This window comes from Enoplosus armatus, chromosome 5, assembly GCF_043641665.1.
Source record: "Enoplosus armatus isolate fEnoArm2 chromosome 5, fEnoArm2.hap1, whole genome shotgun sequence".
NCBI classification, from domain to species: domain Eukaryota; kingdom Metazoa; phylum Chordata; class Actinopteri; order Centrarchiformes; family Enoplosidae; genus Enoplosus; species Enoplosus armatus.
In genome coordinates this window covers 21,799,378-21,825,105 of record NC_092184.1, presented here as the reverse complement: position 1 = coordinate 21,825,105, position 25,728 = coordinate 21,799,378, and positions in this window count along the sequence as shown.

Here is a 25,728-nt window from a genome sequence, read left to right as displayed (position 1 = left end):
GTGTATTAGTGGAACTATCACTGCATGGACTGTTGGATGTCGAGTTTGTTGGAATCTACATTAGACTTTTGTTGAAATTTTTGCATGTTTTTATTAAGACTCTTTGGTATAAATGAGAAAGGATAACAGGATGGAAGGATAACAGAAAGGAGTAAGATTTGAAGCCATAGCTCAAGAAATATGTAGGACACACAGTATCTGGGCCAATTTTATGTAGGACTCTTTCAATGCACTCAATACACACAATCAGAGTAGATTGTGTGTATTGAGTTCCTCATTTATTCAACACAGTCAATGAAAGCAATTGGTCGACAAGATGTTTTAAAGCCATAGCGAGTGGCCATGTTATATTTCAGTATTGTTGTGGTTGCCAGCAGGTTCCACACAGAGTCACAAGGACTCTCTCAATACAAAAGGTACCATGAGGTCCACCAGTGGTAAGGATAAAGACAACAATGCAAGGTAAATAAATTGTTCTTTTGATTTAACCTGTGCCAAGCTTTTCTAACACGCCATTGGTCCCAGCTGCCGTGTGTCGCCACGGCAACCGATGGTCAGGCTGAGCTCAGCATAGTACAGTTTTGGTCCATAAACAGGAGGACAAGCAAAGACTGCTCTCCAAAGCTGTGACAAGGGAACGCAGCGCGGTATTGACACCGGCCTATGTATTGTCGCAAGTATGCAAATGATCCTGCTCGTGTGAAGCCTCTGCTGCATCGATCATCCACATCTCGTGCTATTTCATTGTGTCAGTACAAACAGCGTGCAATTAAATTGTATACTTCACAGGATGTATGAGGGCGTTGGGGGATTATTGCTGTAAATATCTTTCAAATAAATCACCTTGGAGATAATTACATCACGTCATCACTATTAAGCATCTGAAATTTCCTTTATTCTTTAATGTGAGTATAATGAAAGGCAAGCATTAAATTCAACGTGCTTCTACCCAGCGGATAATCGACTAAATGGGTAATTATGATTTAACTGGATGGCTATGAGTTCTGGGGGCTCGGGGGTGACCTGCACGCTTGATGATTGTTCTTGTAAAAGGACATCCTGTGCTCTGCGGCTTGGCCTTCATTGAGCTGTCAGGAGCTGTGGGGGATGCAGCGCTGTCAGCCTGCCTGCCCACCTCCACCATCCATGGGATCGATCACGCCGCCGCCTCCTAGAGAAACCCAACCACCACAGCTCCTCCAATTACTGCTGATGGGCCACGTCTTTCTACCAGAATAGGCGTCAGAGCCACACGGCGCCTTTCAGAGCCAGGTACAGAAAGGGAGAGAAAGAATGGAGTGGCAAGCTGGCAGTGGAAAAGAGAGAGAAAGAAAGAGTAAGAATGTGGTGACAAGCGTGCGCAGCTGCTGAAACCTTCCATGTTGAACTTTGCCAAGACGGATGCTGAACTTAGACCCGCGTGTGCATTATTAATATTGACCACTTACACGAGAATAAAGAAGCATTTACTCAGCAACTGACATGCCTGAATTAATCATAGAGCCATACTCAAAGGCACGAGGAATTCTCTTTCATGACAAACCCGGCAATTTTCACTTAAATGACAGATGACTTCAGAATGAAAAAAGGCCACCAGGTCTGTCATTATCTCTGGCATTATCTGACGCACCATCAAAGATTCAGCAGAGGACAGGCTTTTGTGTATTTTCTCAGCAGGGCATTTTCCACTCGCCAAAACGGTTCCGCAGCGGTGATAATATATACCTTAAAAGAGGAGTATTACTATCACACAAAGGGTAAAAGTGATGTATGAGAGGAGATCGTCAGTGATGGGATTATTGTATGTCTGGGGAATTTCTGCAGTGGAGTTCAGCAAAAGTCTGACCCTTCAAGGATGCAAAGATACATATAAAAAGCGGTTACTATAGTGAATTCTGCAGAAAATAAGTGTGTGCTTCTCCCTTCCTATAGTGCAGTGGCTGCCGTTTTGCCTTGGGCAAGGGAGCCTGTACTATATATTGTTGTGGGTCCATATACTTTAACAGTGTGTGTGTCTTATACTGATGTCCTGCACATGGCTCATGGCGGGTACATCAGGTGGAAGCAGAATTAAAAAAGATTGTGTCCCGCAGGGCTCTCGCGACTTCTCCTGTAGACTCTGTGTTAGATTACAAAATATATCAAAAACCATGCAGCAGTCAGAACACATAGAAACACAGATCACAATCAAAACTGCATTAGGGGAGATGTGTCCACACTCACATTTTGACACTTTTTTTATGTTGATTTTATTTTGTGAGCACATTTGATTTCTTCCTGCAAGACAACTTTTGCATGAGGAGGCATCAATTCCTCATGATGGATTTGTGTGTCTACATATAGCGTGTGTGAAAGTGAGTGCAGGTCCATCTCTATTCTGATGGGTTACATTAGCAGGTATGAAGTCAATCAATACCTGCTCTCTCTCTCTCTCTCTCTCTCTCTCTCTCTCTCTCTCTCTGTCTGCTCCCTCCATCCAATCCTCCATCTTCATGTTATATCCATCCATCCGTCACTGTCAGATGCACAGACGGTCGTGTTCGCAGTGGCCGGCCCACGTTAGAGCCACCACAGCCCGCTGCACAGGATGAGCTTGTCTCAAACGGTGTGAATGTGTGTGTGTGTGCGTGTCTGCGTGCTCCCACTCACACACACTTGTGTGTGTGCGTGTTTGGTGTCTGGTCATAGAGCAGAACATGACAGAACGCTGGTTGAGCAGTGTTAGAGCTGGCTGCTGCGGTCCTCCATGGAGTCCTGAAGGAGTTTCTGAGTGCTTTGCAGATGTTAATAACACATTAAATGCATCACTCTGTTGCCGGGTAAAAATTTGCAGAATGTGAAATTTCCAGGAGAAGCTGAACTTTAACATATCACAACCTGAAGAACACTGAAAAATATTGTATCTGAACATGAAAATGAATTGGTGACATGTGTGTTTTTTGCTGTTCACATAAGCATTGCAAATGCCAAGTCACCATTACAAACTGTATTTATTATGGTTACTTTAAGGGATATTAAAGAAAACAAGATTTGCCTAGTCTTAGGCTGGATTTTGCACCCAGAACTGTAAGAGAATGTGTCTAGTCTTTTTCATGGTCTCACATGTTTAGTTTTTTGTTTGAAGAAGCCATTCAGAGCTGCTAATACGTGTGATGTCCCTCTGGAACAAATGAAGGCATTCAATGCCTTTCCTTTCAGGGTATGAATTAGGTTTGTAGATCTGGATTTTCTTTTTAACCACCATTATCTTCAATAGTGCCAGCCAATCACAGTTGTAGCTCATGAATAATGTTGTTATTATATGAAGGAGCCCCAAACAGGGGCATCTATCTAAACAAATGCATGAATTGTATAAAACATTTAAAGGACTTTAATACCATCAGTCTATCTTGAAACACAATCACTTTCATTTGCTCTCAAAGTATCACACCTCCTATCAGCAGCAGACAATTTATATTCAGTGTAGTAACCATAGCTACGCATGGCTCAAAAGACACATCTTGGGTTAGTGCCTGGTTTTATCTCTGAGCTTTTAACCCCCGATGAGCAGAGGCACAGTTTAAGCTGATGATTTTTTACTGTTCTAGCTTTTCCTATCAGTGTTCCTCTGCACTGTGGTTACCTGATGAGCAGATCACTGTCCTTTAAAATATTGACCTAATATTGACCTTCACCTAAACTCTGGTCTGTTTATATCATATTCTATGCTGTATTCTGTTTGAATCATTTCATGCAATTTTTTTGTTCTGTTTTATGCTGACTTTAATTGTATTTATATTTTAAATTTCCTTTTCAGCCCGATATTGCTGCAGCTGTGGGGATGTAATAATGGTACACGAACATTACCTTGAGCCTCTACAGGAGACTCGCTAATACCAATGAGCTGTCAGTTGAACCACAACATGAAGTAACATTCGTGATACAATGATATATTGTTCCCTGCCATGCAGGAGGTGCAGGTTTGGACAGGCCTTTCAATCTTCATCATGTCAAAGCAGAACACAACACTGTGTGATGGAGGAGGAGGGTGTGTATGTGTGATGGTGTGGGGGGCACTGAAGCCTACAAGTCATGTGGCTACTCATAAGTACTTTTTAAAACACAGCATTAAGTTCAAAGACGTTTTGCTTCATAATACACACTTCAACATTTGAGGTTACTTGAATGTGATTTACAGATAGTTACTTATTAGAACATAAGCTTAAGATATATTAGATGATTTTTAATTTTAATATGAGAACAGTGTAACTACAGTGTAGGAGGTAAAACACAAGAGGTATATATTTCAACAAAATATGATATAGTATAGTTTTAGTTTGTTCACATGTAACACACTCAACCATGTTTAATGAATTTAATTTAATATCACTTAAATATAAAGTACACAAATTTATGATGCGTTACATTGCTCCAAAAAAAATCTCACTCTACCTGCCACTCTTTTTATGTAGACAGTATGTGTGTTGAAAGGGTTGTCTTTAAGTACATACATGTTCAACTTAGCGTCGCTTAATTCGAATGCCAGTGATGCTCATCTCTGATTTCGGTCTTTATGGCCACAGTATGCAGAGATATGCAGCTTTTTGCACTACAGAGAATTCTGACAATAGGTTTTTAGTCCTTCAGCATTTCCCTGCTGAACAAATTGTAGCAAAATTCAAGATACACATCATGATGACACTAAAGAAACCACAAGGACATGTGTCTGCGTCCATGTTCCCACCTTCCCTCTCTTGTTGTTGTAATTTGGCACCACAGAGCATGTTTTAAATCCTGGGGCTGCGAGTCAGCTGGATCTACAGAAGGGGCATTCCCCGTGGCTTTGAGATAATTACTTTCTTCCCTTATGACAACCCTATTGAATTTAGATTAGGCCAATAACAAACCTGCGACACCGCGTGCCCTCTGCATTGCATCTTGTCAATAGGCTGTTAACGTGCCCGACCCTTGTCTCATTTTTCTTCGTGTGGCATCAGCTGGTCCCCCTCTACAACCACAGCGGCTGCCCACAGGCGAGTACAACCAACACTGTGGCAGATGAGGCCGACAGAGAAAGTCTCATCAATAATGGAGAGCGGTAGCTGGGGGAGTGGTGCAGAGGAATTGTGTTGGAGTGACTGAGAAGTGCAGCTGGTGTGTTTGTCTCATTTCTTCCAAATGGATATTTCGAAATTCCCCAGAGGGCATACATAAGAGGAAGGAAGCTATTAATAGCTGGATAAGTTGTCAAATTTCTGTTCAGATATGTGCCTTTCCATATTTACCATTTATTGACATTTTCTTTTGCTGTTCTGTCACCTTTTCCCCTGAGATTTATTGTGTATATATACTTTATATTATTTGAAAGGCCATGCAGATGGTTGTCATACTGTAAGAACTATCCAGCTGAAATCCGCTACATGGGTGGAGTCCTAAAAGGCACACCCTATGAAGGCAAAAACAAAAATCTCATCAATTTCCTGTCTGTAAAGCAGCGTGTAACTGTACCTCATCAGAGGAGTAGACACACACAATGATTATCTTTCCTGACAGCTGTCCAGATGTAAACAGAGATTCCGTCACAGAGGCCCTGCGAATGGCCCACTGGCTGTTATAGTATGGCAGCGTCTCCTCCCAGCTGCCGTCCTGCTCATTCCCTTTCTTCAATGCCCCTCATTGTGCCAGGAAGAGGAGGCCCATTCTTACTCACATCTCTCGTGCTCTTGTTTCTCCAGGGGCCAGCCCTGAGGGCGTGAAACTGTTGGGAGAGTTTGGATTTTGTCACCGGTGACACAGCTTCCACTGCGTCGGACCACCTTCAACCGCACGCATCTCTGCTCTCCAGACGGCGCCAATTAAGGCCGGCTTGAGGGGAAGAGTTGTGACAGTATCTGACGACACCGACGCAAGGAGGAAAGGAGTACACTGGAGGAGGGGCCTGTACTTGCTGCAGACGGGCAGAGGACTGCTTGTGAGTATCCTATTGTTCTCATTGTTGTGGGGGAACAAATTTCCATACAACTGACCAGGACGATGCCACCCATTCCCATGCATTTGATGTTTTTCCAGCACAGCAAATAAGAAGTTCATAACCAGTATTTAATCTAAGAATGAATGCAAGGTATTGATTCCCTTCTTAGGAGCAGTGTATTTCTATCCAGGGATGTTTTTCAAATATGTGAGGATGTTTTTATTTTTTTATCTCTGTGTAAAATGTCTGATGTACAGACAGCCGGGCTGACCTTGACAATCTTGCTTTGTTCTTTCTTTTCACTGTCACCTACATCCCACATGAACAAACACATGGCTGCCTTATTTATTTGTTTTTTACTACGAGGCAGCTAAATTTAAAACTCTCTGAGCATCAAAGGACGTGGTTAAAGGTAAAAGGGAGATGCAGGTGATGGTACGCCACACCCGTCCATCTTTCTTACTTTCTTTCTCACTCTTTCATGGCCGTCTTCGTCCTTCCTGTCGTTGCTTCCTGTCCAATAGGTGTTCCATTTTCACCAGGAAATCCAGTAGAGGAATTAGGTGGAGGACAGGGGCAAAATGATCTGACAGATCCACTTACCTCTGCTGTCTACGATCCCCCCTGGCCTCTGATATTATTAGAGGTTGATATATATGTAGGCATAGAGCACGGTAGCATGGGGGAGAAGGTTGGGAGGTGAGGAAGACAGGGAGGGGGGAGGTGTGAGAGCTCAAGAGCCGATGCTGCTGATGACAAAGCTGGGAAATAATCTTAAGGTGTGGAGGCAGCAAATGAAGAAATAGTGGCGTGGGGGAGGGAGAAAGAGTGAGAGAGGTTTGGCTGTTAAATCGCTTGTAGGCTCTGTTGTCTCCTCACTAGCAAAGAAAATATCACGATTTCTTACTGGCAACCTAAGGGTAAGATAAATCTATACTCTTTGGACTTTTGCCCGTTGCAAACAAACACGGCTGAAATAAGACTGGTTAGCACACAGATCTATAGGACTTACATAAACCACAGTGTCCTGAGATCACAACCCTGCTCGATAGCAGTGCTTCACACTGCCCCAAATAATACACTTCCATGCCTGATATTCAGATGAAGGGTTTAATTATAAAAAGAAACATCCCCTATTAGACCCTCTGCTCTCAGACAATGATAAACAGTGCAATAAAAATTATACTTTTGTTAAAAGGCAGAATATAGAAATAGTTATTGGATATGCTTTGACAAACAGTACTCAATTTTTAGCCAAGATAGCTGCATTTTTTACATACATTCATGGTTCCCAGAGGATGAATGGCTGTGGCTGTGATGGTCAAAATTTTAATTTGTCCAATACTTTGGTTTATGACTGAATGCTGGCAAAACTAATGACCTTCTATCAGCCTCGGTGGTATTTTTTGTTTAGCGCTAATTAGCAAATATTAGCATGCTAACATACTAAAAGAAGACGATGAACATGGTAGACATTCAACATGTTCTCACTCCAGCTTGGTCAGTGGCCTAACACTTCAAACTATGACGCTCTCCATACCCCGCTCACGTCAGTCTTGCGGTCAAGTCAGCGATAATAAATATGCATCCAGTTAGAAACATTTCATAATTCATGAGTTTTGGACGTGCAGGAAAGGACGAAGTCAGGTGAACTTTGTCATCATGGTAACAATAAGAAACACGTGGTTAACGAAATGGTCGCCGTTTGGTTAGGTTTAGGAACAGATCATGGTTTGGGTTAAAATAAATACATACGTTACACTACATACGTTACTTAAGTTATAATGAAGTCAACGCTGACAGTTGCCTTCACACTGGACACAAACAACAGTCTCCTGGGTGAAAGCCCTGTATTTATTTGACCCATCCATCCATCTAATTACCTGTGTGTTTTGGAAGAAGGCAGAAAAAGGAAGTGATTGGGTCGATTAGTCTCAAAATGCACAGTAATCAAGGATGGGGGGACAAATTAGCAGCAATGCTTCACAGGGTAATGCAATCTAGCACAACATCCCTGCAACTAATCCTACATTTTTGAATGTGTAGTCAAGTTTTTAAGGCCCATTTTTCTTGAGACAGTTGCACAGAGGTGACGATTCAACTCGTAGTAGTGCAATATTCCCACAGGCAGCCTCACTTTAGGCAGCTGCCAGGCAGACTGTTTGCTGTGTGGCGTCAACATGTGAGGAAAGGCACGATTCCATAGCATCTTTGTGATCATAGTTTTATTTACAGTCTCTCGACCAAGCTTAGAGCAAATAGCATATGTTATGTAATAATTTAGATCGCACTCCCAACCCCTTTAATTGGTGTGAGCCGAATTAACACTGACTAATCAACATGGCTGCCTCTCATCATAGATTTATAGACGGCCATGATTGCTGCCAGGGTGAAATTAACTATTTCAGTCTGCAGGGAAATGTTGAAAGATGCCTGGCTGAAGCACAATCCCCCTCACACACGCACACACACTCATACGTATATGCAGATGAGACTTGTCTGTTCCTTCTGGCTGTCTCTGTAGAGCTGTCACACATGCTGCGTCTTGGAGCACCAGGAGACCGGGGTTGACTTGAATTAAACTGAGAGGATGTCCTTTCCAGATCTGCAGAGGGCCACAGAGACACATCCGCCCCCAGAGAGAGCCAGTCAAAAAGACAGAGGGAGAGAGAGAGAGAGAGAGAGAGAGAGGGAGGGAGGGAGGGAGATGAATGGTGGAAGAGAGGAAAAAGAAGGGAGGTGGGAGATGGGGTGGAGTGGAGGAGGAAGTTAATAAAAAAGAGGCAGGGAGAAATTGTCCGTGAGAGAGGGGGGTGGAAGCTGAGGTGGAGAAAGAGGAGGACAATAGAATAAGGAGGGAGGGAAGATACTGTTGCATGTGTGTGTGGGTGTGTGTGCGCGTGACAGAGTTTGACAGAAAAAAAGAGGAAGCATGAGAGAGAAAACTCAGAGAAGCTGCCACCAGACACACCTACAATATAATCCCTCTTTTCCCTCTGCTCTACATATACAGATGAGGTGAAATACAACCAAAATGATTACTGCATGTTAGAAATGACTGTTATTGTGAAAAGAAGCAGGGTGAAATATGATTGTATGGATATAACTTTTGTTTGTATTTATTTTGTTTATTATTTTTCATTGTGTCATTTTTTTTTTTCAATTTTGAAAACTTTGGGTCTCCATAGGTTGTAGACACGTGTACTCAAAATCCTGACAAATGTTTTACGATCATAATCCAGGTGATTTAAGACTTCCTATACAATTATAAATGTGTGGCATAATTTCAGTGCCTGCTCATGTGGTCATGGACTTTGTCTAGCAGTTAGAAAACAGATTCTGGTTTTAAACACTATAGCCATCAGCTATAGGTAATACGGCACCATCTGCATATACGAGAGAGATCATTCAGATGTTGTACTGAATGTTTGATGGAAAAAAAAAAAAAACCCAACAACACCGGGTGTGCTTTATGTGTTAATCTTCCTCAGTCTTTATCATAGCGGCAGCATTAGGACTAATCTCCTAAACAGTGGCGCACTATACCAGTGTCTAAGAAGCTAAGCATATACAGAACAGTGCAGTCTATATTTAAAATAGATTACAGTAATGTATATCCTGACCTAAGGCAGATTTAGAATGGACCATCATTTTCTATATACCACCTCCAGGCATTGTTATTAACAGTAAGTGCATTTCCCATTGTGTTCTAGCGTCCTGTGTCTCTGCCTTGCCCTGGATAATAAACACGCCAGAGACCAAGGTTTTTGTAGAACAAGAAATTGGAACATAAATTATTAAGTGAGAATGCACTTTCCCAAAAAAAGCATCCATTGTATTTTCTCCTTATGCCTGCAAACGAGGCAATCCTTTAACTTCCTGCCCAGATTCCAGCTCGGTGATAGGGTGAGCTTGTTACTCTTAATACGAGGAAAGCATTGCTCATCACTGTTGCTCCACCAAATCCACTGTGAGCTCTCCGCAGTATTTCTTCTGCCCTTTGTTGCACACGCTCTTTGTTCTGTAATGACACAAACCTGCTCTGCAGAAATTCTACAGGCAACATTTTTTCCATTTCAATTTCAGGGCATTAGCTGCTGAATCATCCTCAGATTAATGATGAAATTTCAAGCATGATGCACAGTCATTGTATGTGATTACTTACACCGGGGGGAAATGAGCAGTTCAAAGATAATAACACACACATTTGGTGGTTTTAGGAAGCGCTTAAGTGCATCAATATTTGCTTGGTTTTTCCACCTACACTACAATTACATTTGTCCCTTTGGCAGTTTTCTGTAATATTAATTATTACAAGCCAAGTGAGCATACAAATGCCTGACCTAGAAATTTGTGGTGAAAAAGCAGCTGCCATGAAAATGCTTTGTGAATGAGTTTTTGTGCTTTTTAGTTTATCTTATGTTCCACCAGTCATTTTTAAATGGTTTTTAAACCAAGCAGACCTTTGAACTTATAATTAAACCACCACTAATTGCTAACTTCTGAAGAAATTCATGACTTCTTTTGAAACATGCAAAACAGTACAAAAAATGTTAAAATTGGTTATTTTGAATATTTCAAACTACTGTAAGGACTGCTGAAAGTACAAACAGCAGCTTTGAACTGGGATGCATTATGTAGAGCATGTGTGCAAGGACGCAGATTTCTCAGACATGGTTAATGTCATATTGTAAGGTTAGAAGGAGTAAAAAGTGTTGTGCCATGATGCAACTGTATGCAATTTCATTGTTATCATGAGAAATGTCTCTTAAGGTTTCCCTCTTGAACATTGAATTATTCAGCGCACAGCAATCTGGTTTTGGAGTGTAAACCATTCACAGAGGAGTTGTATGGCACAGTTACTGTAACAAGTAAAAACAAGTATTTTTTAGCAGACAAAAGGCCAAAATGAGCCCAGTAGATCATTGATAGTTCAGCATCTGAAAAACTCCATTCCAACGAAACCAACATGACCCTAATAAGTGGTTCAGTCTCCCAGACTTTTTGGGATTCATCCACAAGCCAGCTCGCTGCAGCGTGCCTGCACACAGGGAGCTCCTGCAAGATTAGATAACTAGGACTGCTATGAGACTCAGTGAGGACCAGGGGAGTTGTGAAAGTTGGGGTTGGGTTGTCTGATGAAACCCATACACCCTCAGACAACATGCAGCCATATGTGCACACACAGAAACACAGGCACAGGAATAAACTCACCCACTTGCACGCACGCACAATTCGGGAGATCCTGGAGGCTTTTAAAGATCTTAAATCACCCTGAAGCCCATCAGACAACATCAGCATGTGAGTGTGTGTATGTGTGTGTCATTAGACAGCCTTAGACCAGCCCAGCTAGCACCAGTGAACAGGACCACAGCCTTAACTAAAGCACAACCTCGAAGATTTTGCACCATCTCTGTTGGGAAAAGAGGGATACACCAACATTGTCTCGCCCTGCAGCTATAAAGCCCCAACAAACCCCTCCGCGGGAATTGTGTTGCTCTATTTTCTAGTCCAGCATCTGGCCACTGTGTATGATGTTTAGTGTTTGGAGGAAGAAACAAGGCTTTTATTTATTCCATATGATCAGAGATTGGTGCACTGAATTATAGTTAGTCTCACGCAGGTTAGATGGAAGTCTGAAAAACACTGAATGGGCGGGAGAGGGACCAAATCAGGGACCTGAGGGGAGCAGACGATGAGTCATTGTTAACCAAAGCACCTCATCTAGTAACTACTTAAATGAACTGCATGGTGCAAAAATTGCCTGCCAATTTGATTTAGAAACGTATTTTTGTGTTTAATCAAGAACAAACACATCAGCTGCTAAGAGGAAAATCAGACACAATAAACAATAACAGAGCCCAGCAAGTGGTGCGCAGTCCAGATGAAGTCCTCATACCTTAATGGCAAAATAGGTCGTTCATCAGTGAAATCCAAAATGACCCATACAGTGTGAACACTTTGCTCCCATGGCTCTAAAACTGACTTGAGGCGTTGAACGTCGGCCACCCTACCTCCCAGGCTAACTCAGAACTAAGGGCCATGTTTCCATGGTAACAATCAGTGACACCTGCTGAACAGTGGCACCAAATGACAAAAGAGCACATGGCTCATAATTTGCGGTTTGCTAACATGTGGAGTGAGCAATTAGAAAGGGAGGAGTTTTTAGAGAGCACAGTAACCAGTAAATATACAGCAGGGAGGACATCGTCAGTCATTTTCCCAAAGACACTATCCTGATTGTGACTGACGGGGTTAGCAGAAATACTGAGCCCTACCACATTAAGAAGCCGCAGCATCTCAGCTCTGCTACAGCACTGCACAGTGATTTTGTATGATGCTGGAAGGTTTTGTATCTTTACAGATGAAGTTTCACAGTAGAGTGTCCCCGTAACTGTTGAATGTTCTGCAGGAGTGAAGGGAGCTGAGCCATGTGAGGCGGTTGCTCGGTCAGCCATGTTTTTTTAGCTTTAAAAAAAGTCCTGATTTACCCAGAATTCATGACAAATGAGTCCCACTTTAGATAAGAACTAGACAGCTTTTAGACGTCTGAAGTCTGACAAGATCAAATCCCTGGTCAAAGTCAGTCTTTGTGAAATGACACCCTGTTGTTTTTCTGGTGAGGACAGCCTTAGCCAGGAGTGGCAAAGGTTTATGAGGTTTATGTCTCAAGCAAGGGGAGAACTCTTCAATCATCTATTGCACAGCCAACATAAAAGAACATTGGCTACATGTCTGTTGAGCCCTACCAGACAACAAGTAAAACTGTGGGCAGGGTTTGTGATGCTAAATCATAGCACCTTGTAGTGCCTCCAGGCCAATCAGTAACACCTTGCTTTGGTCTGTAATGGTACTGCCCCCCCCCCCCACTGGAACCAATCAGTGTAAATTTTTTATTTTTCCCTCAACCCACTACTGAGATGCATCATTATTAACCAGTTTTGTCAAATTTATATTTCAGTCTTTGCAGATTGTGAATGAACAAGGAAAGAAACAAATGAACAAACAAATGAATAGATAGATGATATTTGATAGATTAATATTAATTAGATAATTCGTTAATAGTGGTTCTCTGGTTTTATCGTAGAACACGATCAAAGGGTGATGATGATCTGCAACATTTGAATGTTCTGAGCTTGCCAACCATGACAAAGCAAACTGACACACACACACTCAGCTGGAGCAATATGCAGGAGGAAGCTGCGTGATGCTGTTTCCTCATGTAGGATTACCATCTGAACGCAGGGATGTGCTGTACGTTTGAGTGCGCCTTGAGTTCTCAGTTCTGCCTGGACTCACAGCTGCATATAAATCTGTGTGTCAGTCTGAGCTGGACTAAAAGGCTAATCAATAGCAAGCCGAGGGAAAATCCTCACCGATTCTCAACCGTAGGTTATTCCATAATGCAACAGCTTTGGAGAGAAAAAGGGTCATTTCTCTGCCCACTGGCATCTCTAAAAGCTCAAGACAAATTGAGCATGACAAAGGCAAGGAAAGCACATCCTACTCAAAATCACATTAAAGGTTTTGTTCTGCAAATTTGCAAAAGAGGATATGATGCTTTTTGCTGAAATGCTGTCACCACAATGTTGGCTTTGTTCCTAGAATGATTTATCGCATTTGAGATCTTCTTTCATCTCTGCGAACAAATTCATCGTAATAAATGTTGTTATAAAGACTGACAGCATCTGAAAAGTAAATATGAGAGGTTCGTTTTCGTCATTTACAACATCAGCAAAAGACACAGTTTTCCAATATTTTGCGTGACAACGAGCAAACAAAATAACAGAATGATCACCAATGAAAACTGTAAATCAAACCATTCAGAAACATATTGAAAATAGAACCAAACACTGTCAAATACATTATATTAAAACATTTGACATTATTACATGATTACAGATAGATGAATGGTTGTGTTAAGTTGATGACCTTTCCTCTTGCTAAATGTTTGTACTCCATCCATCCAACCGGAAATCCTTGTGCTGCGATAAAGGTCAAAGGGCCAGAGGGGTCAGTCAAACTTCAGGGACGCATTCATCAAACTCATGATGACATGTCACCTCTAAGGGACATAAAAACACGTCAGTTTCATTCGTTTCCAACCAAGAAACCTACTTATGATCTGCATTTCACTACAGTGGAAGTGATAAATGTTTTGAGAAAGAACAAGGCTTCACTTAAGGCGGTAAATACGATAATTATGATCATCTGCAGGCAGATTGAGATGTTATTCAAATGTATACATTGGCATTGCTTTAACATGAGAAGCTGTTTGGAGGATTTGCTCTGCAATGCTATGGGTCTTTAAACGGGAGGGAAAATAGCCTTTGATTTGTGCAGTCAGCAGACTTGGTGAGCAGTGCAAGAAGGCAACAACAGAGTGATTGAATGCAGCTCTGATAACACCTGATTGTAGCTCAGTTCCATCCATAACGTCCCCACTAACTTTGTTATTGTCCAACCCTCCCATCCTGTGGACTTTAGAGCTGCATGGCATAATTGGAGCTATTTCCACATATAATGTGGCAGCCCCGAGGGGACTCATTATAGATACTGGGCCGACCCACCGCAGCTTTTCTTCGGCCACCCCCTCATCTGGGTCGTATGGTTCACTCCAGTGACAGATACAGTAGGGTTTCCTCCAGCCTACAGGCTATTGATCACCATTAGGAGGCAGGAAATTCATGCTGCCTATGGTGTGTGACTGTGTTTGTGTGTATGCGTGTGTCTGTGTCACTATAGGCACTGGACTGGCCACTGCAGAAATGACTCACCTCTCAATGCGTCAAAACGAAACTAAAGGGAACATCATTATGGCTGTTGCAGTTGATGGAACATGACAATATAGGGCATATGGTCGAAATATAAGATGCAGAGCTGGTTCAAATGCGAAAACTGGAAAATAATCCTGCTTGCTAAACCTTGCTAATTGAAGGCATTTTAAAGGCTTTTTTAAATCAGTACAAAACCAGAAGTGTAAAAACAGTTTTATAGGGGTTATGTGCTATTTCTTGGCCAGGCACCATGACCTCCAGGAGTCTCTGCTGGCTGTCTGGCAACCTCATGACAAGACAAAACTCCAGGAAGTAACTGCGCACTGCCAAGAAATAGTCCCACACATAACCTCCCGTAAAACCACAACTTGTCCGATTTGTGAGATTTAGAGGTGCTATAGGCGGATATTGTTACCTTTGGACAAAACCAGCTAGCTTTCTCTCCTGTTTCCAGTCTTTATGCTAAGATAAGATAATCGGCTGCTGCTGGCAGTAGCTTCACGTGTAGACATGAGAGTGGAATCTATATCTAAATCTAAGAAATAAGCATATTTCCCAACATGCTGAACTATTCCTTTAACATCACCATGCTAAGCATTTTAGCATTGTAATTGTGAGCATGTTAGCATGCTGCCGTTAGCATTCAGCTCAACTACAGTCTCTCAGTCTGGTAATGACATTTGGGATTTGGTTTTGGTGTATTTGAAGTCCTGTCCCGTATTATTTTTATTATTATATGTAGACGTGTGTGTGAAGACATGCCGTCAGTCACAGCCGTGCTCTTTATGTCAGCAAAGTCATTGCTCCGTTGAGTCAGTGACACCTCTGTAATGTAGTATCAGCAGACACACAGTCGCTGTGTCAACACTGTTCTGTCGGTGTCATCTTTCGGTGCCCCCGGGTGCTCTTTGAATGCAACTGTGCATAGCCGCATACAAGCAAAGTAGAAGGACAAATAATAATAGAAAGTGATAAGCAATGATTTGAAAGGCCAGCAAAGAGCAGATTATGAAGGCTTGAGTTGAAATGTCAAAGGTGCCTTGTTTTTACATTGAGCTGGAAACTATGCTGACTTGCTACTTCATTAGGCCTGCATTCAACATCATCACTTATTTGACATTTTACCAGAGATCTTTAAATGTCAATGCTTTTATTATGGTACTCAAGATATACCATTTGTGTGTAAGTGGTGCATATGTGCTAAACTGTTTTTAATATAGAATTTTAAATAAGTGTGGAATGACATGTTAAGAATTATTTTCATATGCAGTGCAATGAGATACGATTGCATTGGAGAGATCAGGTCTTTTTTCTTTTGGTACTAGCAGGAAACAGATACTGACGTGAGCAAAAAAAAATTTTTAGTTGCCATTGCATGTCTACTTTATTCACAGCCCTTAATATGTCAACACATTACTGCAAATGCATCATCTGTGACACATAAGGTAACAAGCTTTTAGGATATCATTGTGTTCATAAAATACTCGGCATAAGGCATTAGCAAATGGAATGACTCACATGTGCAGTAAGCATGGGAAATAATAATACTAGTGATCTATCCGCTAATTACCAAAGCTATTAAATGAGTCTCCACCACAAATTAGCTGTCTCCTGGGGGGAGTGTTTTACTGGCAGGTTCAAAGCTAATGACAGCATGTCATAGAGGGACGTCACATATACCAACACTCTGACTAATTATGTAATTAAGAAAACACCAGAGATGGACATGAGCAAACTGGCAGCTGTGTTGTGTCCATAATTGTTATCTGCCAAGTTCATCTGCCTCTACATCAGATATATCCTCATAACCTCTACTTATCCCGGGGAAGGTTTTGCTGAGCACGCATGCTGTCCTCCAGCACTTCCCCGATTTGGATTCACACATGCAGCCACGCTACGCTGCCACACACACTCGACACCCAAGAGCCAAACACTTTTCTCATGTTGGTCACGGAGCTCCACTCCATTTTCCCCACTGGCTTGTCTCCCCTACCTGGGGCTACTGGTGTCCCCATATGTCATTTTTCATACCATCAGTCTTAACTTTTAAATCTCAGCTTTCCTTCTTCAAAGCTGATGCAGATCAGGACAAGTATTACATATTTCTCATAAATGAATATTCATAATAATTGTTTGATTTGAATTTCAATTTCCAAATGCCTTCAGACGCCCAACAATTCTGATCCATTGTCAAACAAGCAGTTAGTTTTCTTAACAAAGACTCTCCTTGAGGATAGTTTCCACGTCTCTTCTTCTTCTTCTCTATTTACCTCAGTTATTTCCCTGCCCAAACAAAACTCTTGGCTACACTGTCATTGCATTGGGTCTAATCCCCATAGGTTTAATTAGCGATGATCAGATTCATGATTATATATATTTTCCCTGCACAAGGGCATATAATTGGGGGACTTTGACGCTGGGGAATCTTTCATCGGAGAAATCCATGGTCTCACCCTCATTAAGGAACTCAGAGCTCAGTAGAGCTAGCATGTTGAAGTCTGAAAGCGAGAAGATGCAATAGAGTCGAACACCTCAACTCCGTCACAGGAAGCAGGCTTTAATTAGCTAATGAATCTGGGAGCTCCCTCTGCCAACCTTTGACCTTATGCTGAGGCATAATAAGCCTGTTCACAGTGGAAGACGTGTCAAATGCGGTTGAAATCAATGCCCTGTACACCAAAACCGATTTTAATGAGATAAACGCTGTGCTGTCCCTTTTACTGTTAGGAACTATTGAAGTCCACATTCATTAATCCTTCTTGGGGTTGTAATGTATTGATTTAGTGTCATTTTCAACCAAAGTCTCCACTTCATGATTGATATTGCTTGTCATGTTGATGGCACACAAAGGATCCAATGTCATTTTCTAATTTACAGTAAAACCAAACCTCAGTGAGAAAACATCTAAACCATAAATATGTTATTAATTTCCTTGTTGCTGCACTTCGTTGTTGCTATTTTTTACAGATTAAACAAGACAACATAAAAGATGTAACATGTTCATTAGTGAGCTATTGTAGACAGGTTTTGTTACCTCTGGACAGGCTAGCTGTTTTCCTCTGTTTCCAGTCTGTGTGCTAAGCTAAGCTAAACTGAGCGGCTGCTGGCTGTAGCTTCATATTTACCGTACACATATGTGTGGTACAAATCTACTCATAAATCTCCGCCAAGAAAGCAAAAAAGAGTATTTCCCAAAATATCAAAACTGTAGGTCAGAGAAAAGTGTAAGTTAGAGATAGTCCTTTGATGGAGTTGTATACTTTTAATAGGTCCAGTCTACATCCATTACCTTAGTACACCAATGACTGATCTCTTTGATTTACTCATAATCAGTTACAGTTTCTAGCAGTCACAATGAGGAGAAACTATGAGACAGCGCTGTTATTAGTCCTGTCTCTCCCTGTGGTCTCCCCAAGATGACATCTCCATTCTGATCAGAGCTGAGCTTTGCTGACCCAACATGGCAGGTCCAGGTCTCAGCGGCAGCCTCTGCAATCGTGGCAGGGCTCCTTCAGTCTGCTCAGCCAGCTGTGAGAGGCTGCGTCGTGCCCCCCGGTCCAGCATTGGAAATGTGCCCTGGGTGAGCCGAATTATAAATTAGTCAGGATAAGTTAAGGGCAGACTGCGCTAGGCTATCCCCGCGGTTATCAGCAGAGGAGAACCTGCCTGAAGGTTGGAGCTCTTAAATCTTTTATCGTTGCTGAGGCAGCCTGATCCGGGCACGGACTGCGGCCATCAATCAGGACCAATGCTCACAGCTAATGGGTTATTCGAGTTTTCCTGAGAATTAAACAGCCATCCTCATCTAAATCAAGTATGAGAAACAGCACTTGCAATTTTTGTATCAAACAGCATCCACGGTGATTGGGTTAACTGGTGTTGTGCTCTGCAAATCTGGCAGATTAAAGTTTGACATGGTTTGTAATGGTTTACATCTGTTAATCACACTTTAGAAACTCTTTGATTACTAATTATTGAATTAATTATTAACATTGTAAATTCAACTTGTAAGTTAAAATTCCAGTTAGCTTGATTTAAGGTCAATTTAAGAATATGACATGATCGTAAACAACATAGCTGTCTTTCCTCTCACAGCCGGCCACAGTACTCGTACAGTAGCTGCCTTCCCTGCATTGCTATTATTAGCTTGACTCAATGCAGGGAGTTGTTTCATGAGGAGAGGATCAAATTTTGAAGAGACTCGCTCCATGGCAGGTGTGAATTGGATTGATAGGACAAGTAACACAAAACTAGCGTGAAGGCGACCTTTCGTTGAACCCAGCCCTTAGAATATGAATGGTAGCACAGCAAGCACAAGCAAGGCAGAGATCTTCCCATTTGTGTAATTTAAAGAGAGGAAATCTGTTGGAGAACATGGAGATCCTTGATAGTTTTTTATGCCTGTTTTAAGTCCAAGAACTTTAAACACTCATTCACATTTTGAAAAGCGAAATAATTGCCAACTCTGCTGAAGATTTCAAATTAACATTGTACAGTATGTCATCAGTCCCCCCTCTGCCCACAGATGAGGCCGATGCCCAGTGAGTTTAATTAGTTTGTGAGCAAAAAAGACAGCCAAAAAGATTTAAACTGCCTCAGCGCATCCCGGTCTTTAAAACACAAGCTTGTTCTCGACTACACTGATGAGGCTGCCTCTAATTATTTCTTTGTCCATTATACCTTACAGTTTCTCTGTCTAAGTGGAAAGAGAAGCTAATAAAAATGAGCCAATAAATAAAATGTATAGTGTGTCTTACATTGTTCCTACTATCCATGAGGCATATAAGTGTGTAACATTATAAGTTGTCAGTTTACATCAAAATGTACCAAGTCAAATGCCTGTACATTGATCAAACCTTGATGTTATGATAATCCTGTGCCTTGAAATCCAAAACCGGGAGTATGTGAGAAGCGAAACGTCAGAGAAAGCCTGGACAGATCATCTGCTCCTGGCTTACTGTTCTTCAAAAGCAATCAGGCCCATTTGATTCAATGCCCAAAGATTCAAAATTCACTTTTAATGACACCTCTAGGCGAAGCTGTTATTTGGGGCTGTGACAGTCACATCAATAATGATCTATTGCTGCGACTTGTCTTCTAAGGTTCCCCACATATCCCTAGCAACTGTTCCGCGCTTTACCAAGTTGGTTGGAGACCAATGAATTCATAAACGAAAGCGAACGATTGGACATACCAGGACGCACTATCTCCAGAGAGCCTCTCTTCCCTGCCGACTGGAGAGTACATCAAAATGATGCCACGGCAAAGCAAGCAAGGAAAAGATGATGTTATTATTGGTCCTCGGGAAATAGGAGATGGTCAGGGCCAAGAGAGCTCAGAAGTCAGAGGCAGACTCGATTACAAACTGGGAAACTTGCCCCTGCTTCGTCTTTGAAGACTCAGCTTTACAAATCTAATGGAGAGAAGGACGAGGGAGACTGTGTGAGCTTGCCAGTGCTGACCTGATGGCTCTGGTACACTTGTCAGTGTGAGCCACTGAGTAGGAAATAATCAAAGTTTTGCCTATTAAAGTGTTAAAAGTTAAAATGTAATACAAATATATGCTCATAGAGAGAGCACATTGCACAAATCCCTATTACAAATGAAGGTATTTTGGCTACAATATCATTCAGTGTCATCACAAAAGTCAATTTAGTTAAACAAAGCCTTTCATTACCAACATAATAATAAAAACAAACATACGCATGCTACAAGAATCCATCTGTATATGCTGTGGAATAGATTTGTCTCCCACCAGGAAAGTCACTTGGAGCCTTTTTTGTTGTTTTTTGTATGACGGTTTATTGTTAAAGAGTAACATATATTTTCCAAAACAAATGAAGCAAGTTTTAAAGGAAAGTTTAATGAGACACTCTGTGTCCTCATGTAATAGCTTGGAGGTGCTATACATATATATATATATATATATATATAATTTTTTTTAAAGTAGTTTGAATTTACTTCTATATTTTATCTATATCTTTACTTTACTATAAGTCAGACTGAGATATTAGATGTTAAAGTCACTGAAAGAGTTGTTTATTATTTTAGATTTGTACGTTGTAGGAATAGTTTTGCATGCAAAAAGCTTTTATCCAATTTCTCTAAAAAACATTCTTCCCCAAAGTCAGTTACAGTAAGGTTATGAGTTAAGATGCTTTAGAGATCTGAGGAAATAAAACAATGTCCAGATGTCCCTCCCTTTTTATCTCACACAGTACCTATTTCTCTGACACGCTCAAGTGCCCCCCCCCCCCTCCCCTCCAATCCCCGCCTCACCTTTTGGGGGTAATGGTGTTAGTTCTACAATCAGTACAACAATTTTCACACGTGGCATTGTTGCTGTGATTCTTTATTAATCAGCGGCAGGTGTTCCCTTCACAGCTGGTTAACTCGTGCTGATGTGAAAGGCTGTCAAGCTTCATTGTCTGCCATTGGCCGCTGCCGTCTGTGGTGCCACATCACACAGTTCAGGTGCCACAGACACAAACAGGCCACCTGGGTGCCTGTGTGGTACAGAGGCCTCGCCACCAGCTCCTCTTCACATAGTTTTCTGTTGGTGTTTCCTGTTTGATACCATTTTAGCACCTGCTGAGTTAAGTTGATTAGAAAATGTAAGCTGCAGTACTTTTTTATGTGTATGTGTGTACAGCTATCATCCACATCCGGATCACCAAAGTCAGCAGGATTCTTCCTCTGGATAAAATATATGCGTAAAATGTAATTGTAACCGGTCCAATAGTTATGTGATATTTCAGTTAGGACCAAAGGGATGGACCGACCGACATTGCCATCCCTGAAGCTATGCTGCTAGCATAGCTAAAAATGTGAAGTAGATAAATAGGCCAATTTCAAGTTAAAAAAGAAGTTAATGTTGCATGGCTCAACTCAGCTCAAATGTGTAAACAACTCTATGCCAAAGAAGAAATCAAAACTTTTAATGAATGCATTCATATCACAAAACAAGCATCTTTAGCTCCATATATTCTGTACGATATGAGCAACATGAGTTCCAGCTCCCTTCAGCTGGCAGCACCTACCACAGTGTTTTGCTTTCCCAAACATTTTCTTTAAAAAATTGTTTAGCACTGAGACGCTGCAGTGGTCTTTAGGAGGGTCGGAGATTTTGGCAGGTTGTTGTACTATGCTGTGTTTCCTTCTGTTTAGCTCCATCACAATGAGCAGAAGAGGGGGGCTCGACAGAAATCAGAGCGACAACACTGTCATTGCGAGTTTGCATGCATGACAGTACCTGGCAGCAATTGTAAAGCCTTTCTATCGCTGTTGTTTAGTTATTTTTTTTGTCACTACAGCACTTGCTTGTCGCTGTCATAAAAAGCAAATACTGCAGAAGCTGCACTAACCCATGAAGACCGTTTCTCATATTCATCTTTTATTCCTTTTTCCACACAACTGATGTCAACCATCAGATGCGTGATCCTTCAGTTGGAGAAATTGGACAATGAGTCAGAGCAATCTGAAAATAGATTGTTTTGAAATTTTGTGAACATCAAACACAAAACCCCCTACTGCATTACTGGGTCACCGGCAATTCGCCTTTTTATACAACAGTGTGCCTCAGTAAAGTGATTCTGGGACTCATTCCCCAAAACCTACATATTTGCAGTTTATATGATTCTCTATTACAAAGCGCCTAAAAATACAGTCTTCCGCCATCCTGGTTTGGAGCTGATGCAGTGTGCAGACATCACTGGCTGAGTGAAGGATAAGCCTCCATAGAAGCGGCGTTCCCTCAGATGTATTTGAATAAGACATGATGCCAGTTTATTTTTGTAACATCCCCCACCCCAGACTGTTGGCAAGCAATGGAGTTGTGACTAACCTTCTTCCAGTTTCCACATTAGGCGTAAAATAAAAAAAAGGAAAAGAAAAGAAAAAAAGAAAATACTGAGTCTGTGTCTGTGCAGTTGGAGTCAGTGAGGTAAAATTACTTATCAATATATGCAGTATTAAATATTTCACATGCGAACAAGCACAAGCAGTGGTATATGTATATATATCACCGGGGGAGGGATTCCTCTTGTGAATCTCAATGATGTGCATCCAAATTAGAGTTCATTACTTTATACTGACACACTTTTCCTCAGCTGCATTTCCAGCCCAGGCTCTTTGATGCTAAATAATGAATAGACGTCACACAGCCACACTGCTCATGGAGGTGTCTATAGCCAAGAATCTCTGTAGGGCATTTGACTCGTAGACCCTGTCCAAGCTGCTAGGTTTAAACCTGGCTGACTGTTCTTGAATGTCTCATGCTGATGTGAGTGTGCACATGTGAAAACACAAAGAGAGAGGCACTCACAATCTGTCATCACTGAATCACATGTGCTTCTTTTACAGGTCTGGACTCGGCGTTGCCTGTCTGCGTGAGTGGACGCGGCACAGGAAGAGGAAAAGGAAATGGTCGGCTAAAGTGTCATGGAGGTTGTCACCACTACGTAGCTCGTCCAGCATGCAGGGTGGTCTTCCCAGCTGCGCATCACCAGTGGTGCCATGAACCAGTTATAACTGTGGGTGAGCATCCAAAGCCTCTTTTCATTCGTATGCTTGATTTGATGAGATGCAAGCAATGTTATTAAAGGGGCCTTCCACTGATTATACATATCAAGGTCAGTTTACTGGTCACTCAACCTGTGACAACAGTATGTCATAGCGATGTCATCAGAGTTATCTCGGTTTTGGATTACAGACAAATTTCAGAAAGTCTACAAAATGGAGGTGTGGAGTTTGAAAGATGTGGGTATTTACCAGGCAGGGAAGGTCTAACAATAGATGCTATTGTGTTGCATTATGGGAAATGTAGGATCCAGTGTTTTGGTATCTTGACTTATAGTAGGGGCTAAAAGATATTTTGGCCTCAGCTGCTTTTCTTGGGAGTCCTCCAACTTTATGGAGTATCCCTGCAAAGTCTAATAAAGGCAGTCCGTATTTGCTCCCCTGGCTTTTTGGATTTTAAAAAAATTACATGGGCCAAGAATTGATTCAATCGCAAATGTTTTTTCTAGGTTTTCTCCCAGTAAAAAAAGCAATACTTTTTCAGCCACAGTTATAAAGCTAATAGAGACAGATGCTTCCCGATACTAAGGGCATATCCACAAGGTCAAGAAATCCATTCCACATCAATTGTAAGCAATAGCAAGTTTGTCTCATGGGTTGATGATCAGACTCTTCTGAAAAGTAGTGATAGAGTAGACATGTTTTTTAACTGCATTTCAGGTCATGCTGAAGAGGTGTAAAAGGCTTATTTTTCTCCAACTGTACCATTTACAAGGTCAAACCTTTTTCTTTTAAAAGAATGGCGTTGATCACTTCTGTCATTATGTATCTGTCTGTTCCCCATGTCTGCCATCAAAAACACAGCTCAAAGGGATGCATTGTTTAACAGTGAAATTCCCAAATCAAGGACTGAGAATGTGGTTCATGTCACTTTCTGTACAACTTAATGCACTTCTATATAAATATGCATAGCTTCGCACTGTAAATCACCCCTCCACTGAAGTAGAAGAAATACAGCTGTAAAACTTTGCAGGACCAATTTTTTTTTGTTATCAGCAGAAAGCACGTAAATGGTGAAGGGTTTGTGTCAGAACTATTCACACTTAAGCTGTTCTCACCTGACGGCTTGGGCATTAATGGTGTATTTATTTACAGAGCTCAATAAACATAATTGGCATGTACAATTATGTTAAGCCTCAGTATGCTGCTACCTTCCCCCAGCAGTGGGAGCAGGATCACTGTGGGAAATGTGATGACTTGTTCCCTCATGTGTAAAGCTGAAATGAATACGCTAAACACCTGTGCTCACATTATGTCTGTTTTTCTCCTTTGTTTAATTGAGCAGATCAGTTAATAAGTGCATTTTCTACAGTTCGAGCTCGGCATAATGCCAGAAGCCTATTAGGAAGGAGGAGAGACAGAACCTGGGAGAGATGGGGAGGTCTGTCGTCCTTAAATTCAATGTAAATGAGCTGTGTGGCAAGGCAGCACAGTACAGGGAGTGGACACAATAATAAGAGGTCTGAAATATAATGATGCAATCCAAAACACACCAACTACACCAAACTCTACATTAGTGAAACATGATGTAGTGCTGTTTGCTGAGACTGTGTCAGAGGAATTGATGTTCATTTTCAAAGTTTGGATGACACCACTGTTTAAGGTGTTCATGTCATTGTGAATAATGTTGATAATCCTGAATGATGTTCATTTGTCCTTTTCACAGCAACTTCTGGCACAAAAAAAATACAACTGGAGGGAGAAAAATATGGCTCTCATACATGAAACGTGAAATTTGTGCATAAAATGTTAAAAGAGGAGGAAGTGTGTTTAAATGCCAGTCCTCTTTCACTCCGGGTCTTTAATGGTCCGGCCTTACGTTTTTTATTCAACCATGAATTTGAGCACAATTGACCGTTGGTCAATCAGTAAAGTAACTAGTTACTTAAAGTAACTCCGGTCCTGGAGGCTATCAGAATTTAAGCTAACGTTAGCAGCTGCCATGCTCTTCATTGTATTTGCGTGACACTTTTTCCATATCATGTTATATATCATATATATATTTCTTTATAATACTGCTCTAGCTTATATGACTCTTAACCTTGCAATACGAGAAGAAAGCCTTTTCCTTATCTCCATGTCTTCTACGTGGGTCATCAGCAGGTGAGGATGCTGACTTTTGCCTAGGACATGTAGCTTTAGCCTCAGCATGTAGCTGTGTAGTCATCAAATGCAAAGTTAAGACCCCTTTTGACAGGCTTTTCCTTTCAGAATGAGTCAGCTGGAAACATTAAAAAGTGGGCCGCAGACAGTGTTTTCAACCAACTCCCGGAGCTAACGACCTAGCCCCAATTTGTGCCTCTCATGTATTAGCATGCATCGGAGCCACAGAGCATCGTTTCTCTAAAAGATAATTAACTGGCAATGTTTGAAAATCCCTGAAGGTTGTTCAGAGGCACAAACTGGGGCAGCCCATGATGATGA